The following is a 15,229-nucleotide window of genomic DNA, read 5'->3' as shown; positions in this document are numbered from 1 at the left end:
AACCCATGTCCCCTGCATTGGCAGGCTGATTCTTAACCACTGTGCCACCAGGGAAGCCCTGTTTCTTTATTTTCAATCTGGATTTTCTATCCATTATTGAAAATGATCTATACTGAAGTTTCCTACTATTATTTATTGCTGTCTATTTCTCCCTTTATTTCTGTCAATGTTTGCTCTGTAGATATAGTTATTCTGAAATTGGGTGCATATATATTTATAATGTTATATTTTCCTGTTATCATTGTATAATATTCTTTGTCTCATGACAATTTTTGACTTACAGTCTATTTTGTCTGATAAAGGTAGACCCATCCCTACTCTCTTTTGGTGGCCACTGTAACCAAATATCTTCTTTTCATTCCTTCACTTTCAGACTACATGTGTCCTGGTGTGAGTTAAATCTGGTGTGAGTTTCTTGTACTCAGCATTTAGTTGAGTCTTGTTTTATTATCCATTCAGCTACTCTGTCTTTTGACTAGGGAGTTTAATCCATTTACATTTAAAGTAATTATTGATGGTGAAGAACTCACTATTGCCATTTTGCATTTTTCTGTTAACCTTTTAGTTCTCTATCTTTTGTCTCTTTGCTGTCATCCTTTATGTTCTGTTAATTTGTTTGTATCAATATGTGTGATTGTCTTTTGTGGTTACCTTGGGACATAATAAATTATAATTATAAGTCTATTTTTCTGTAATTTAAGCTGATAATAAGTTCAGTTGAATACAAAATCTCTATGGTTTAACTTGTTCTCTCCTACTTTGTTATTGTTGTCATAATCTATTCATATTGCTTATCTTTTTATATATTTTGGTTATAGTTATTTTTAATACTTTTTTCTTTTAACTTTTATACTAGAATTATAAGTGATTTACCCACCACCATTACAGTAATACAGCATTCTGTGTTTATCTATTTGCTTTTACCAACAACTTTCATACTTTCCTATGCTCTCATGTTGCTGTTTAACATCCTGTGTTTTCAACTTGAAGAACATCTGTTAGCAGTTCTTGTTAGGCAGTTCTAGTGGCGACCAGCTCACTTGCTTTTGTTTGTCTGAAAATCTTTCTCCATTCTTGAAGGCCACTTTTGACAGGTATACTTAGTTGACGTTTTCTTTTATTTATTTATTTTTTTATACAGCACTTTGAATATATTATCCCTCTCCCATCTGTTCTGCAAGATTTCTGCTGAGAAATCCACTCATGGTCTTACAGGGATTCTCTTGTATATGACAAGTAGTTCTTCTTTTGCTTCTTTCAAAATTCTCTTTGTCTTTGACTTTTCACAATTTGATTATAATGTGCCTTAGCATGGTTTTCTTATATAGTGTATCTTGGGCTTCTTGGATCTGGGTCTCCATTTCCTCCCCCATATTTGAGAAATGTTCTGCCATTATTTCTTTGAATAAGCTTTCTGTTGGTTTCTCTTCTCCTTCTGGGACCTCTGTAATGTGCATATTGTTCCTTTTGATGGTATTCATAAGTCCCTTAAATTTTCTTCATTCTTTTTCATCTTTTTTCCTCCTCTGACTGAATTATTTCCAATTACTTGTCTTTGAGTTCACTAATTCTTTCTTGTGCTTGATCTAGTCTGATACTGAACCCCTATAGTGAATGTATCAGTTAAGTATCTACTTTAGGTCTGTGATTTCTTTCCGATAATTTTTTAAAAATACTTTCTGTCTCTTTGAAATTATCACATTGTTCGTGCATTGTTGTCTTTAACTTTAGTAAGTGTGTATCTATATAATAGTTATTTCTAATTCTCTGTCAGGTAAATCAAATATATGTATTTCATTAGAATCAGTTTTTAAAGATATATCTTATTCCTTTGTTTGGAACATCTTTGTTATTCTTCATTTTTCCTGACTCACTCTTTAAGTGTTTGCACGTTAGACAAAGCAGGCACCTCTCTGTCTTTATAGATGGGCTTTGCTCAGGAGAAGACCTGCATCATTCTGTCTGGCCAGAGATTCTGAAGGCCTCTGTCAAATCTTTCCCTCCCAGAGAAGTAGGAAACTATGGTCTTTTCCCACTTACTCTGCACTGAGCTGGGGGAGAAATATGTTGTCTAATGTCTAAACTGCCATGTCTGTTCTCCCCCAGGTGGTTAGACTGTGTTGGACTCACCAGAGCTCCAAGACTAGCAAATCAGATACCAGTTTGTGGTATTGGATGCATGGATCAATCTTTTCCTCCACAAAGAGAAGCTGGGAGCTGGAATTTTGTATTCATTTCTTCTGTGTTATACATGGGGGAGGGTATATTATATCTACTAGCTATTGCCTCTATTCTCTGCTGGGTGGTCAGACTGTGTCAGACCTATCACATCTACAGGATTGATGAGACACATGCTCATCCTTTGGTGAAGTTAGGCCTCTGGATGCACAAATCAAGCCCTTCCCTCTCCTGGGTGAAGCTGAGAGCTATAGAATCTCTTCTTGATCCTATGGCAATGCAATGGGGGCAGGGACTCCAGTTAGAGTGTGTCCTGAATCTTCCTACCAACTTCATTGAGTCTGGTTTTGTGTTCTTCTAGGATGCAGGAGATTTTCAATTAATTTCTGGGTTTCCCTCAGAGGAGGTTTGTGAATTTTTGCTGAATTTGTGTGTTTTGGGGGCTAAGAATGGTCCGTCCAGGATTTCCTACTCTGCTATCTTGCTTATGTCACTCTTATGCAAAAATACTTTCTAATTCAACTTCAAAATCTGTCAAATGAAAACCTGATGACCGTAGGAAATGGGATTTGCTTATTGCAACACATTTTTTTAGTAGGGCAAGTGTTCTAACTCTGATCTCCTGACAACTGATCTTATGCTTTCCCTTCATGCCATAACTTCACTACAGGATTTTTCTAACACCGTGGATTACTATTTCTGTGACTTCAGTGATTTTGATCTCTAACATATTTTTCTATTTCTTAAGTATTTCTAATATGTGATTTGATATTTCCTTCCTTTCTTTACAAGGTCATTATATACCTCATGGGTTCAAATCTGAGACTTCAAATATCACTTATAAATATACTTAGGTATCTAGGAAATGTTTACCCACGAAAATATTTTTCATCTATATAAATGTGTTTCACCAGATGATAGTGCAAATTTATTTTTTAAAAAAATACCTACATTTAAATGACCAGACACTGACAGCTTGAAATCTAGCAAGGCTTAGCATCATTGCTGCTAATTGCTGCCATTGCAAATTAATGGAAGCCTTTTAAATCTCTTTGACAGTGGTTATGCAACTTTCTACAGATAGGGAACTCTAGGCAGAACGTAAAAGATGCAGTCATTAATATGCAGCTGCATGTGCTTCAAAGCTCTGGGTTTTGTGAGTCTTTCCCTACCTCATTATATATCTCGTTGCCAAAATAGATCAATGAGTCTCCCATCTAAGAAACAATGGAATGGTCCACTTTAAAGAAGTCTTCTCGTTTTCTATTAAGAATTGAAGATGTGAAAGTTGAACTGTAATCTCTTAGAAAATATTATTTTGACAAAACATATGGTTTAATTATTATTATAAATTCCAGGGCTAAAGTTACTTTACTTTTTTATTCTTGATCCAGTTGCAGGAGTACTTAAAATTCTGAGTTTTTATGAAATAATTGGTCTATTTATTATTTTATTGACATGATCAATGTTTCTAATGTTCTCAGAAAGAGACCAGGTTCATGATATATTGACAGAATTTGTTTTAAACAACAACAAAAAATTAATACAATGGAATTTCTAAGGAACTTGCATTTAGGTAGCCATTTTAAAATGTGTATATATACACGTGTGTATGTTTTTGTGTATGTTATACACATTTATGTGCATGTCTATCCACACATAATACATATACACACACATTAACCAAGACACCTAGAGCTAAGCAAATGGGTAATAGGAAATTGGCATTTTCCCTGTTCCTTATTTAGCTGAGACCCATATTCCAAGTACTTGCACATCTAAATTGAGATATTAGACCATCTATGGGGGACTTGCAGAGAGAGAGGCTCTCTTCTGTTTCCATTAAGGGTAGGGCATTTTTTCATATGAACTCCCCCACAACTACAAGAAAGAGAATAATCCATGAATCATTTGTAGGCCTAGTAAGGTAGTAACGACCTAATGGACAATGATGCTGGAAAGAAAGAAATTCCCCCAAAGGAGTAATTCCTGACTTTCTCTATTGTTCCACACACCAAAATCTAATCTGCCTAAGCATCCTACTGGGTTTTCAAAATATCGAGATCCCTACCACTTCTGATTAACATCCTCTGTTGTCACTCTGGTCAGAACCAATATCACCCCTTGCCTTGATGATTGCAGTAGCTTCTGTTCCTTCTCAGAATCTTGTCACTCACACCCCATTCCAAGCTATTTCAGCATAGCAGCCAGTTTTAAAAATAAGTCAGTCCTGCCACTTGCCAGCTTGAAATCTTGCACTGGCTTTCTATTCTCCCAGATGACATTGGAAATTTGAAATTAATACAGTGACCCTACATTATCTGGCTTCATGTCATCTCCTACTATTACAACTGTGGTATCTTTCTATTCAACTTCTACTCCAGTCCCACTGGCTTCATTCATCTTACTAATCTTTAATTTTCTCCAAAAAAAAATCCACCTCCTAGGCATACTCCTTATGGCTTTTCACCATTTGTATCCTTTTCCTGGAATGCTTTTCCCCAAGGTTGACATAAGTCTCACTCCCTCTCCTCCTCCCAGCTTTGGGAAAATGTTCCTCTGTTCATTATGTCTCCTACCTTAACATTCTTAATACCCCTTATTCTGCTCTATTTTTATACTAAACATCACATTTGGCATATTACATAATATTCTTACTTGTTATGATCATTGTTTATTACACTTACCACCTCACTCATGTAACGTTAAGTTCCATGAGAGTAGGGAATTTTTATTTTGTTCACAAGTATGTCCCCATTCTTGTGAAACTGAAAATCAGAGAGGAATTAGAGTAACAACCATACTTATGTGATTGACAGAGTACATGGTAACTGCAAGAGACACTCAAAAGGATGAGCAGAAAATATTAATTAAAAAAATGCTGCAGGTCAATTAAAGTCCAATAGTGTTTATGACTTTATCAACAAGGAGATTTGGGGAAATATTAATGAGGGCTATGTCAGTGGAGATTAGGGCCAGGGGAGAGAGAGACGGACAAACAGACAGGAGGAGGGCGAATGAGAATAAAAGTGTAAAAAAAAAAAAGAGAGAGCTAAAGATAAGAATAAAAGATGAGGTCTTGGAGATCCTGGTAGGTCAGATCAGGAGCAAGAGTGGAAGACAAATTGAGGGACACCTCTTTGACTGTAACGAGTAGGAGGGAAGAACATATGGATTTGAATGCTAGAAAGTTACAAGGGAATCTGAGATGTTTCTGTTTTCTCTAAATAGCGTAAGGCAGGGTAATATTTTTAGTATGAGATAAATTAATGGGATTGGATTTTTTAGAAGAACAGGAGGAGTGTAAGTAGACAATGAGAGAAAAATATAGTTGCAATATATGGAATATATACTCTGTGCCCGACCTTCAACTAGGAATGTGCATAGATTATGTCAAATAGCGCCTGTAACAACCTGATGAGTAGGTATTATTCCATTTCCGTATGAAACTTACGACAAGCAATTTACCCTGTGCCATACAGTTGAGCCGTTTTACCAGTATTTATACCCAGTAGCCATGTTACAGAGTCCATGTTTTCAGTCACTAAACTAAGAGCCTCCATAATGGAAGAAATAAATGATTAGGGAAACAAAGAAGAAATGATAGGGATATGTTTGAAGACACAGTTGAAACTGAAGTTCCTACTTCTTATTGGCTCCATTCAATAAAGTTGTATGATATATATATTTTTAACAATACTCAGAATGCTGGTGTGTAGGCTAATATTTGAATTGGTTCATTGTTGCAGTTGAGTTTCTTTGTGTGTGTGTGTGTGTGTGTGAGAGAGTGAGAGAGAGAACTCTTTGTTGAAAAATAAGTTACAATGAAAGGAATAGTGGTGGTCTGTTGGGGAATAAAAACTCAAGCAGAGTCTCAGTCTCCCTCCACCCTAGCCTCTAGGTCTTGACCCCTGCCTTCTTGCTGAACACTTTGGAAGACAAAGTTTTGGTGGGCATGCCAGACCTTCTTGAGTCCCTAGGGACTTCTGTCTTTCTGGCCAGTACGCAGGCACCGTCTTGCTAGGAAAGAATAATTGGCAAGTTTGGGTTTACATCTTCTTGAGTCCTGTAACCATATGTTTATATAAAATAAAAAATACATATATGATTGAAACTCTTACCTGAATTTCTAATAATTATTAGTGGCATAACTTATTTATCCTACTTAGGTAGAGAATTTTAAGAAATCAAAAATCTACTGATGGAGTGTGATATTCAATACATTTTTAAACTTCTGTTAAATAGAGCTGGTACATATTTTAAACAATTTTATAAAGGGGGACAGAACCCAAATATGAACTTAAGAGGTCTCACAAACACCTTTTTAGGAGCCAATATCAAAGTCTATCTCAAACTTTTGGAAGCCTAAATTGTATTCTCGCTGTGATCGTGGGACATCTCACTTGGGCAGAGGAAAGAACTATAATGTCTCTGATGGGCAAAGTAAAAATGAGCTTTGAATTATCTAAGCTCTTAAATGAGCACTTATGTGATGACTCAGAATGATGCATCAAAGAATATAGACAATATTATTTTGGCCTGAATGGATACTGAAGTATAATCTAGCCAAGTGTAAGTCTTCACTATTAGAGGATCTTTTTAGCATGGCCTTGTATGTTCACCAGCATGGGTTTGATTCATAATGAGTAGACTCCCAAGTAACTGAGGAATTGAGGAGTTGTATATTTTCACCATCATTGTAAAAACAAATGTTAGGGCAAAAACAAAGTGATTTTAGAGTCATTGCACATACTTTATGAACCAAATACCAGAGCTCATTTTCTGACAAGTCCAAATGTGCTTTTAATAACAGTAGGGCAAAATATTTAAAATTGGAACTCTCACAGATTTTCTGGCACCTATAGTGATCTTAGGAATAATTGGAGCTAAACTTTCTTCCTGACCAGAATCGGTTTTGTGTTAGAGATGAGTGATTGCCTTGATTTATAGGACTGAAAAATATGTATCTAATTCATCAGTGAGTGGAACTAATTATACAGAAATATTTTTAAAAATTTCAACTACTTATAGAAACTTTCTGAGAATACAAAGACTGTAAATGATGGAATGCTGGGGTTGAAACCTGGAGGGAGTTGTTCCTACCTTTTGTCAAAGGCCAAGTTCTCGTGCTTCCCTCCTATTCTACTGTCTGCCAGGATGACTGGCCGTGTCTAGTCCAAGCTCTACAAGGGAACCTATGCTCTGCCCACATACCTGTGATCCCCATAGAGAAATGACCTCAGAATAGATATCCTTTCAATTTTACATAGCCTTACACATGGGAGTCGATAGTACAATTTAAATAAAAACTAAAACAACAACGACAAAAAGCAACCATGATGAGCAAAATTATAATCAATTGAAAAATCAAGAGATTGGGAAATATATTTGTAAATACATGACAAAGCTTTAAGATTATTAATAATAACAGTAATCATGCTGCAAAGTGCTCTTACAAACTGAGAAAAATACAAATGAATTAATGAGAAATTGGGTAAGTACTTGAGCAGGAAATTCATTAAGGTTGAAGTCTGATTATAAAAAAATATATAAAAGATAAAAACCTTACCAGTAGCTCTAAGTGTAAATTTATATAAAATTAGATATCAAAAATACTTATAGGTAACATTATTGATTGGAATATATACAAAAATATTTTTTACATTGGTAGGTTAAAGATTATTACAGCTTTGTTTAAATGCAATATGGGAGTATTTATTTAAATTAAAAGCAATAATCAGTAATTCTACTTCTGTGAATCTGTCCCATATGCAGACCACTTGAAGGCCATTATACAGAGATACAGTGTAATGAAAAACCAAAAACTAAAGTTAGGGACCCCTAATAATGAATGGGGACATAAATTGTGGAATACAGAGGTTTCCCCACTGTCGGAAAGCAGAGCGTTCTCTTGAAACCTTTCCTTAGTCGAAATGGCACAAAAGCAAAGAAGCAATCACTGTAGGATGCATCTTGCTAACAGATACACAAAATAAATGGAGGTAAAGCACAGATGTTCACAGACACAGTACAAGGCTCTTGCGGCTCAATGCTGAGTATGGTTCCCAGGGAAGGAGCTTGGCGGGGCCACGCTTAATGCTCAGGTGCACGCTGCCTGTGTAAGGGCTCGCTGCAAGACCAACAAACGCTGAATGCAATTTCTGCTTTTTGTATTTTTTCCTAACAGTGAAAATCCTCTGTGGATTTCTTTCGGTTAGCAAAACAGGTACTAATGTGGGTCTTGCGTAAAAGCTAAGTGGCATAAAGTGAACTTTTGAAAAGCAAGGGATACCTGTTTATATACAGTGGAATATTCTGAAGAAAATAAAGTGAATGAATTAGAACTGTCATCTTGTTTTGGAGGGAGTTCTCTTGTGTAACTATTAATTGAGAAAAGCACGAGTCCCGGCTGTGAAAACAGTATTTCTAATTTTATAAAACATGGCAAAGTGTGTGTGTGTCTTTGTGAATAAACGTACAACTATATAAGCTAGCAGAAGGTTTTGGAGGGACATCTATCTGGTTGCTGACATTGGTTACCTGCGGGGGTGATAAGGTGCAGTGGAGGGAAGATAAAACAGAGGTTGCAGATGAGTGAAATAAAGGTGTTTGTGATTACAAAAAAAAAAACCACATAAAATATCCTATTTAGAGAAAAGTATATGTTAAGAGGCATTTGAATAGCTTTACTTCTTTTAAGTGTTAATCCCGCTTGCTATATTTACATTCATGAGCTGGAATCTGTCCCTGCTTATTTTTCCTGCTATATTCTGAATTTCTGTCCCTGATCATCTCAACCAAACACACCTATTCAAGACTATAAAGCATAAAAAGAGGTAAAATTTGTTTATATGTTTAATCTGTAGATGTGCATCTCTGCCATCAGCATAAATACCCATGTTTTTCTTTCCCATAGCAGTTATATCCCTGTGTTCAGAGCATAGTCAATTGTGTTGCAGGAGATCTTTGCTTTTTACTGGCTTTTGAATGGTGTTAAGAAAGTAAAATTCTGCCGTGAAGCAGAATCCAAGAGTCTACAAGTTGCTTGTTCTTTTAATAAGCATTTTTTTGGTCATTTTCAACTTTTCATGTAAAAATGTTTTTAAACATCTCATTTTGAAGAAAGGAGGAATGGGAATAATGAGAAAAGGAGTAGATGTATGAAAAGAGAGACCAACCGGTATGGGAGGCTGGTTGAGTCTGGGTTGTCAGGGAGTTCTTCCTGAGGAAGTGATAGAGTCAAGACGTTGGAGTCAAGACGTTGATAAGGCAAGAGTGCTTTGAGCTGAAGAAATGATGAATCCTAAAATCATAAGGCAGGACCAACTTTACAAGTGAATATAATAAGAGAAAGAAAACCAGAGCATCTTGCCTGGTGTGTAGCTCCAGAAGAATGTGAGTAATGAAGTTGGAGGGGTGGGCTTGGGGCAAATCATGGAGGGTATTATATACGCCATGTGACAAGTTTAGACTGTATGAAAATTGACTGTGATGGCATTGAAAGGTTCTAAGGAAAACCTGAGGTTTGAGCTGCCTCACATTTTAAAAGATGACTTTGTGATTTGTTTGAGTAACAACAGGTAGATGAGTTAGGAGGTTATGTCTGTTGTCCAAATGGCTTGAAATGGTGGGATGCTTACAGATGAAGAGGCCAGAAGATTGCTGTGATATTTCTCTGGAGGTTTTGTGTCCTTTGGGTTCTGATGATGGAATTGGATTCGAACAAGATGTCTAGGGAGCAAACACTGACAGAAATTCCAGATTTTTTCGCTTAAGCAATAGGATGGACGAGAGTGTCCTTTACCAATACGTGGAAGTGTTTCTAGAACGTGTAACCTTAACAGGTGTGTGTTTATGAACCTTCCTTAGAGTATAGACATTTTTGTGAAAGGAAGGCCCTGAGGTGAAATGTGAAATCAATTTGGGAAAGATAAATTGGTATTTTCAGGGCTAACTACGTACAAAAAAAGTAATGATGCTTTTTGTATTTTGGACTACCAGTGAAATACTTCTTCATGTATAATAAAATACAATTTAAAAAATAATATGGTTGTGATACAGTAAAGCTATAAAATAGTAACACCAGTGAACAAATAATACCTCTCACTAAAGGCTAGATAAGTGCTTGGCTAAACAGGCAAAAACCTGCTGGCAGTGCCCTGAGGCAATTCAGGAGATGAAACAAAAGTTCTTCGCTGAGAAAAATGTTATAAGAGGAAGGTTATAGGCTGGACACCCTGGCCAGATCTGAAAGGTCATTTTCTTGACAAATTCAGCAAATATTTATGGAGGTCAGTGAGATACAAGCAGAAAACCACAAGGCTCCAGCCTCAGAACAAAGACTTGCTCATCTGACACCTGAATGGAGAAGGGCCGACTCTCCTCCCTCACCATGTACCCTCTGCTCATCTCTTCAGTGACTGCACTCTTTTCCTGTTTCTGGAAAATGCCTGCAGACAGACGTCTGCTCTTATATACCATATAAACAGGCCTGATGTCCACATTTGCAAAGGAATCTCTGGTTGACTGGTACAGAATCACAAATCATTACTCTCTCAATTATGATTTGATGGCAGTAAAGCCATCCCTTTATTAGATCATTTTTTTCTAGGTCCTCTAACTTATCTTATTAGACCTTCAGATGGGAGGGGAATCTTGCTCCTGCAGTGAATGTAATAAACTGACAAAGTATTGACAATGCACAGAGGTCGGCAGGAATAGTATCTTCCTTAGCTGGTGTCATTCCCGAAATCTCTAACCAGACTCACAGTCATGGAAACACTGCATAGCATCAATGAACATTCATTGCATCCCTCCTTCTCACCTGACCTTGGGTAGACCAACATGATGAGATATTCTGATAAGGTTATTGATGAGCTGGAGACAGTTGGGTAAGGCAAGTCCTTCAGGGTGTGATTTATGCTGTGAGTACACAGAGAAGGAACCCCCAGACCAGCTTTCACTGATGGTGTTGCCTAAACTTGAGACTGAATGATGACTAAGAGTTAACTTGATGAACAGAGAAGGAAGTGCCTTCTGGGTAGAAGAATGAAAACGCAGGCAAAGCCATCCAGGCATAAGAGAACATGAAACTGTCAGGAGGAAGCAAAAATAATCTTGACTTTTTCAACGTTTTAGGTATTAATGCGTCTCCATTCCCAAGGGGACATAGTCTTGATTTTTTTTAAAAAATGCTTCAGAGTGTGTGTGTGTGTGTGTGTGTGTGTGTGTGTGTGTGTGTATGTATATTATTGCTTCATTTATATCTAATTGCTTAGTATCAAACTAAGCTAAATTTCAAAGTTTTAGATTTACACACAAAAATGTGTAACTCATTTTTTTCCTGATACTTTAGTAGGAGGAATACTATTTTTGAGGTGACATGATAAATATGGAAAACAAATTAATGGTAAGGAATATGATTCAATACATTAAAATTAGTTAAATCATTTTGGAAAAAATCATTCTTTAAAAACTAAAAGTAAAATGAATGCTGTATGTGTTAACATCTTAATCACTAAAAAATAAAGGAAGTACATATTAGGTGAAATTATGATGAAGAAACTCTATAACATTGCAGCAGATTATGACTTTTGTCAAATTCCTACAGCTATAAATCACCAGGAGCACACCCGCAGTTGAAAATTTTCATTTACCATGTTTTGCAACATGGGAACACATACCTTGGAGTCCCTGGGATGTCTTAATAAGGAGAGTATTGGGAAGGACCTATTAGAAGATTCAGGCTTATTGGCTGATTTGGGGACAGGGAGGGTTTAAAGAAGTGGGGCTTTGCTCTGAATTGGAATTGAGGTAATACTATAATAGCGTGTCTTCATATACTTTATCTACAAGGAGAGAAAACCAAACCTTGACTAAAATGTAATTGGCAAAGAAGTAGTAATCATGCATATTAGTCAGGAGAGGTGATGTTTGATCATTTTTGTGACTTGGACAAAGTTTTTCCTGTGTTCATATACTTTTGTGGATTGGTCTTGTTTTTATTTGATCCGTCTTGGTCACTAAATGGCGTTCTGATACTAAAGTTTTGTGAAACTGCTTATTTTCAACAAGGAATACCAAGGCCTAGTCAATAGTACCAGGCAAGATTCTGAATATCTGATCACTTTCAAGTCATGATCCTAATAGCAGGTAGTAAAATGGAGAAGATGGGTAAATATTACTGAACATTTCTAAGCTCATCTTGGTTTGGAAGAATGCATAGACAAGTTTAAATGCTCATGTTAAAGTAAGTTAGTTTTTGTAAAGTATGAGGCAGGCAGAAGGTTGATATTCTTAATAAAGTAGCTTTACAAGTCAAAATAGTAGCTACATTGTTCAACAATAAAAAGAGAGGCTCAGTGAAGACATAATAATCCTTTAATAAGGGTTATAGGGATTTCTACGTGTGACTGATAAACTGTGTTATAAAGTGTAATGATCTCAAGAAGTACTTTCCTTTTGATTCAGCAGTCCAATTTCTAGGAATTTATCCAAAATAAGTAACCCACAAATACTCAAAACCATTCATACAAAATTAGTTGTCATAACATTGTAACCTCTGATTATGAAAAGTTTCAAATGTACAAGATTAGAATACTATAATAAACTCTCATATACCCACAGCTGCATCAAATATCAATATTTTGCTAACTTTTATCTGTGCATATGCATCTTTGTTATTCTGTGATATTTTGAAACAAATCCCAGACAACACATCACTGAAGCAGTAGACTTTTCAGCGTGCATCTCTAAGTTGTAAGGTCTTTAAAAAAAAAAAACAACAAACACCATGTCATTACCATACCCTGACATTCTAAAAGTATTCATACTGTCTTTATAAATATTTTATAATCAGTTCATATGGAATTCATCCTATTTTTCAAAGTGCCGCCCATTCTCATAAGAATCTAAAGTCATCACCATTGTGGTTGTTACATCTTATAAGTCTCTTTCTCCCTATAACAGCACTCCTTTTTTTTTTTTTTTTTTTTTTTTTTTTAATGCCCATGATTTGTTGGAAAAACCAGGTTCTTTATTCCTGTAAGACTGTCCTTCATCCTGGATTTGGCCAATAGTTTCTGTGGGATGTCACTTAAATTGTTCCTTTACTCTTGTATTTCCTGTAAATTTGAAAAGATATAGATGCTTGATTAGATTTGAGACTAAACTTTTAGAATACTTCATAGGTGGTTCTGTGAAATTTCTATTGCTTCTCTGTTGCATGAAGTACAAAATGTCTGATTGTATCACCTTTAATGATGCTAACATTGGGAATTCCCTGGCAGTCCAGTGGTTAGGACTCCACGCTTCCACTACAGGGTGCACGGGTTTGGTCCCTGGTTGGGGAACTAAGATCCTGCAAGCCAAAAAAAAAAAAAAAAAATGATGCTAACATTGATTAGTGTTCCAAGGTAGCAGGACCAGGACCATCAGTTCCTCAACACTATGTCACCTAATGATGTAGCATTCTTTGATAATTGTTGTCTAGATCCATATGTCATTTAAGTATAATATTTATTTAATAGTTTAAATGGAAAACAACCTGAATTTAATCATAGAATATTGAATAAAGTAATTGGTGTTCCATAGATTAGCACTATATAACTATTAAGAAAAAATGTATATGTGTATATAAAATACATGGAAATATTCAACATTTTTGTAATTTTTTAAAAAGTCATAAAAGCTTTGAATATAATCCATTTTCTTAGAAAATATTAAAAATCAACACCCTTGCTAATACCTGATCTCCCAACCTTGAGTTCTTTGGTGTTCCCAGTCCTCTAGATAATTTATTTATGCTGAATTACTTGCACTTGAGGAAAAGCTCTGAACAGTCAATGTTGGTCAAATGTCAAATGCTACAGTAGCTAGATATCTGTTCACTAAGTGATGTTGGAAAGGAAATGTCATTTACACAGTGAAATTAAATGAGTGCCGAGTAAATAGTGTCACATATTGTTATGATACCTGAGTCTCACAGAGTATTGATTTTGCAGTTCACTGTCACCTACTAGAAGTTAATTATTTTAACTTAGGGTTTACAGAATGCAGAATAATACTACATGAATCCCTCTAGTAGGAGGTAGAAAAAACAAGTGTCTGAGTAATAACTGTAGTAATTGCTCTCTATAAGAAACTGATGAATATTGCATGAAACATAATTGTGATTGTATAAATATTAATATAATGCCATTTGATGAGGGTATATGTCTCACTTAAGTTTCTTAACGATTCAAGAAATAAAGACTAGTTCTCGAGAAATAGGTCTCCTTTAGAATAAGAATGTGTAACAAATAATTTAATTACAATATATGATATAAAATTCATATCTAGGAATATTGAATAAAGAAAACTCCCGCTGTGTTAAGTGTAGCGGGACAAACATGCAGTTGTTACCATGGATTAAGGAAAGCTCAAATCATTGTTACCTATCTACTTTACGTCTATACCCAATTAACGTTATATTAAACCTGATATTTTTAGGGACATAGAGCAGAGGAATTGATATCATGAAATAATGAACAGAACAACTGCCTTTTTAGGTTAAAATTGAAGCAAATCTTATCACTTTTTGTGAGAATAAATGGGAACTTTGGGGTTCCTGCAGTCTCTTACTTATTTAAAAGCGTAATAACGTGCCTTCTAGGGCTTGGAGTCGCACAGGAAGGGTCACCATGCAGGATCTCATCCTTGGATAGGTCCATTCAATCTGAAGAGAATCGCCTTGGCCTTGGCCTTGGCCGGAAAGAAAATGTTTCTTACAGAGACAAACTACATCAGTGTTCTGACTGTGGCTGTCAGGCTACCAAAGTCATTGTTTTTAACCATCGAATTTTTCAAATAACTCAGCCTGCCATGATTCCATGCTACCCAGAAAACTGATTTTTATTACTGTTCCAAGTTTTTTCAGGGTCAGAGACTACCCTTGGTCAGGGGGCATGTTGTATAAACAGTTTAATAGTCCTGTATCTACAAAGCAATAAGCTGACGGGTGTGCTGATTTTTTCCTAATAGTCTCTGTGAGTCGGGGTACTGTGTCTATGTG

The sequence above is a fragment of the Eubalaena glacialis genome, chromosome 15, assembly GCF_028564815.1.
Source record: "Eubalaena glacialis isolate mEubGla1 chromosome 15, mEubGla1.1.hap2.+ XY, whole genome shotgun sequence".
NCBI classification, from domain to species: Eukaryota; Metazoa; Chordata; class Mammalia; order Artiodactyla; family Balaenidae; genus Eubalaena; species Eubalaena glacialis.
Note: the sequence above shows the minus strand (reverse complement) of the source record.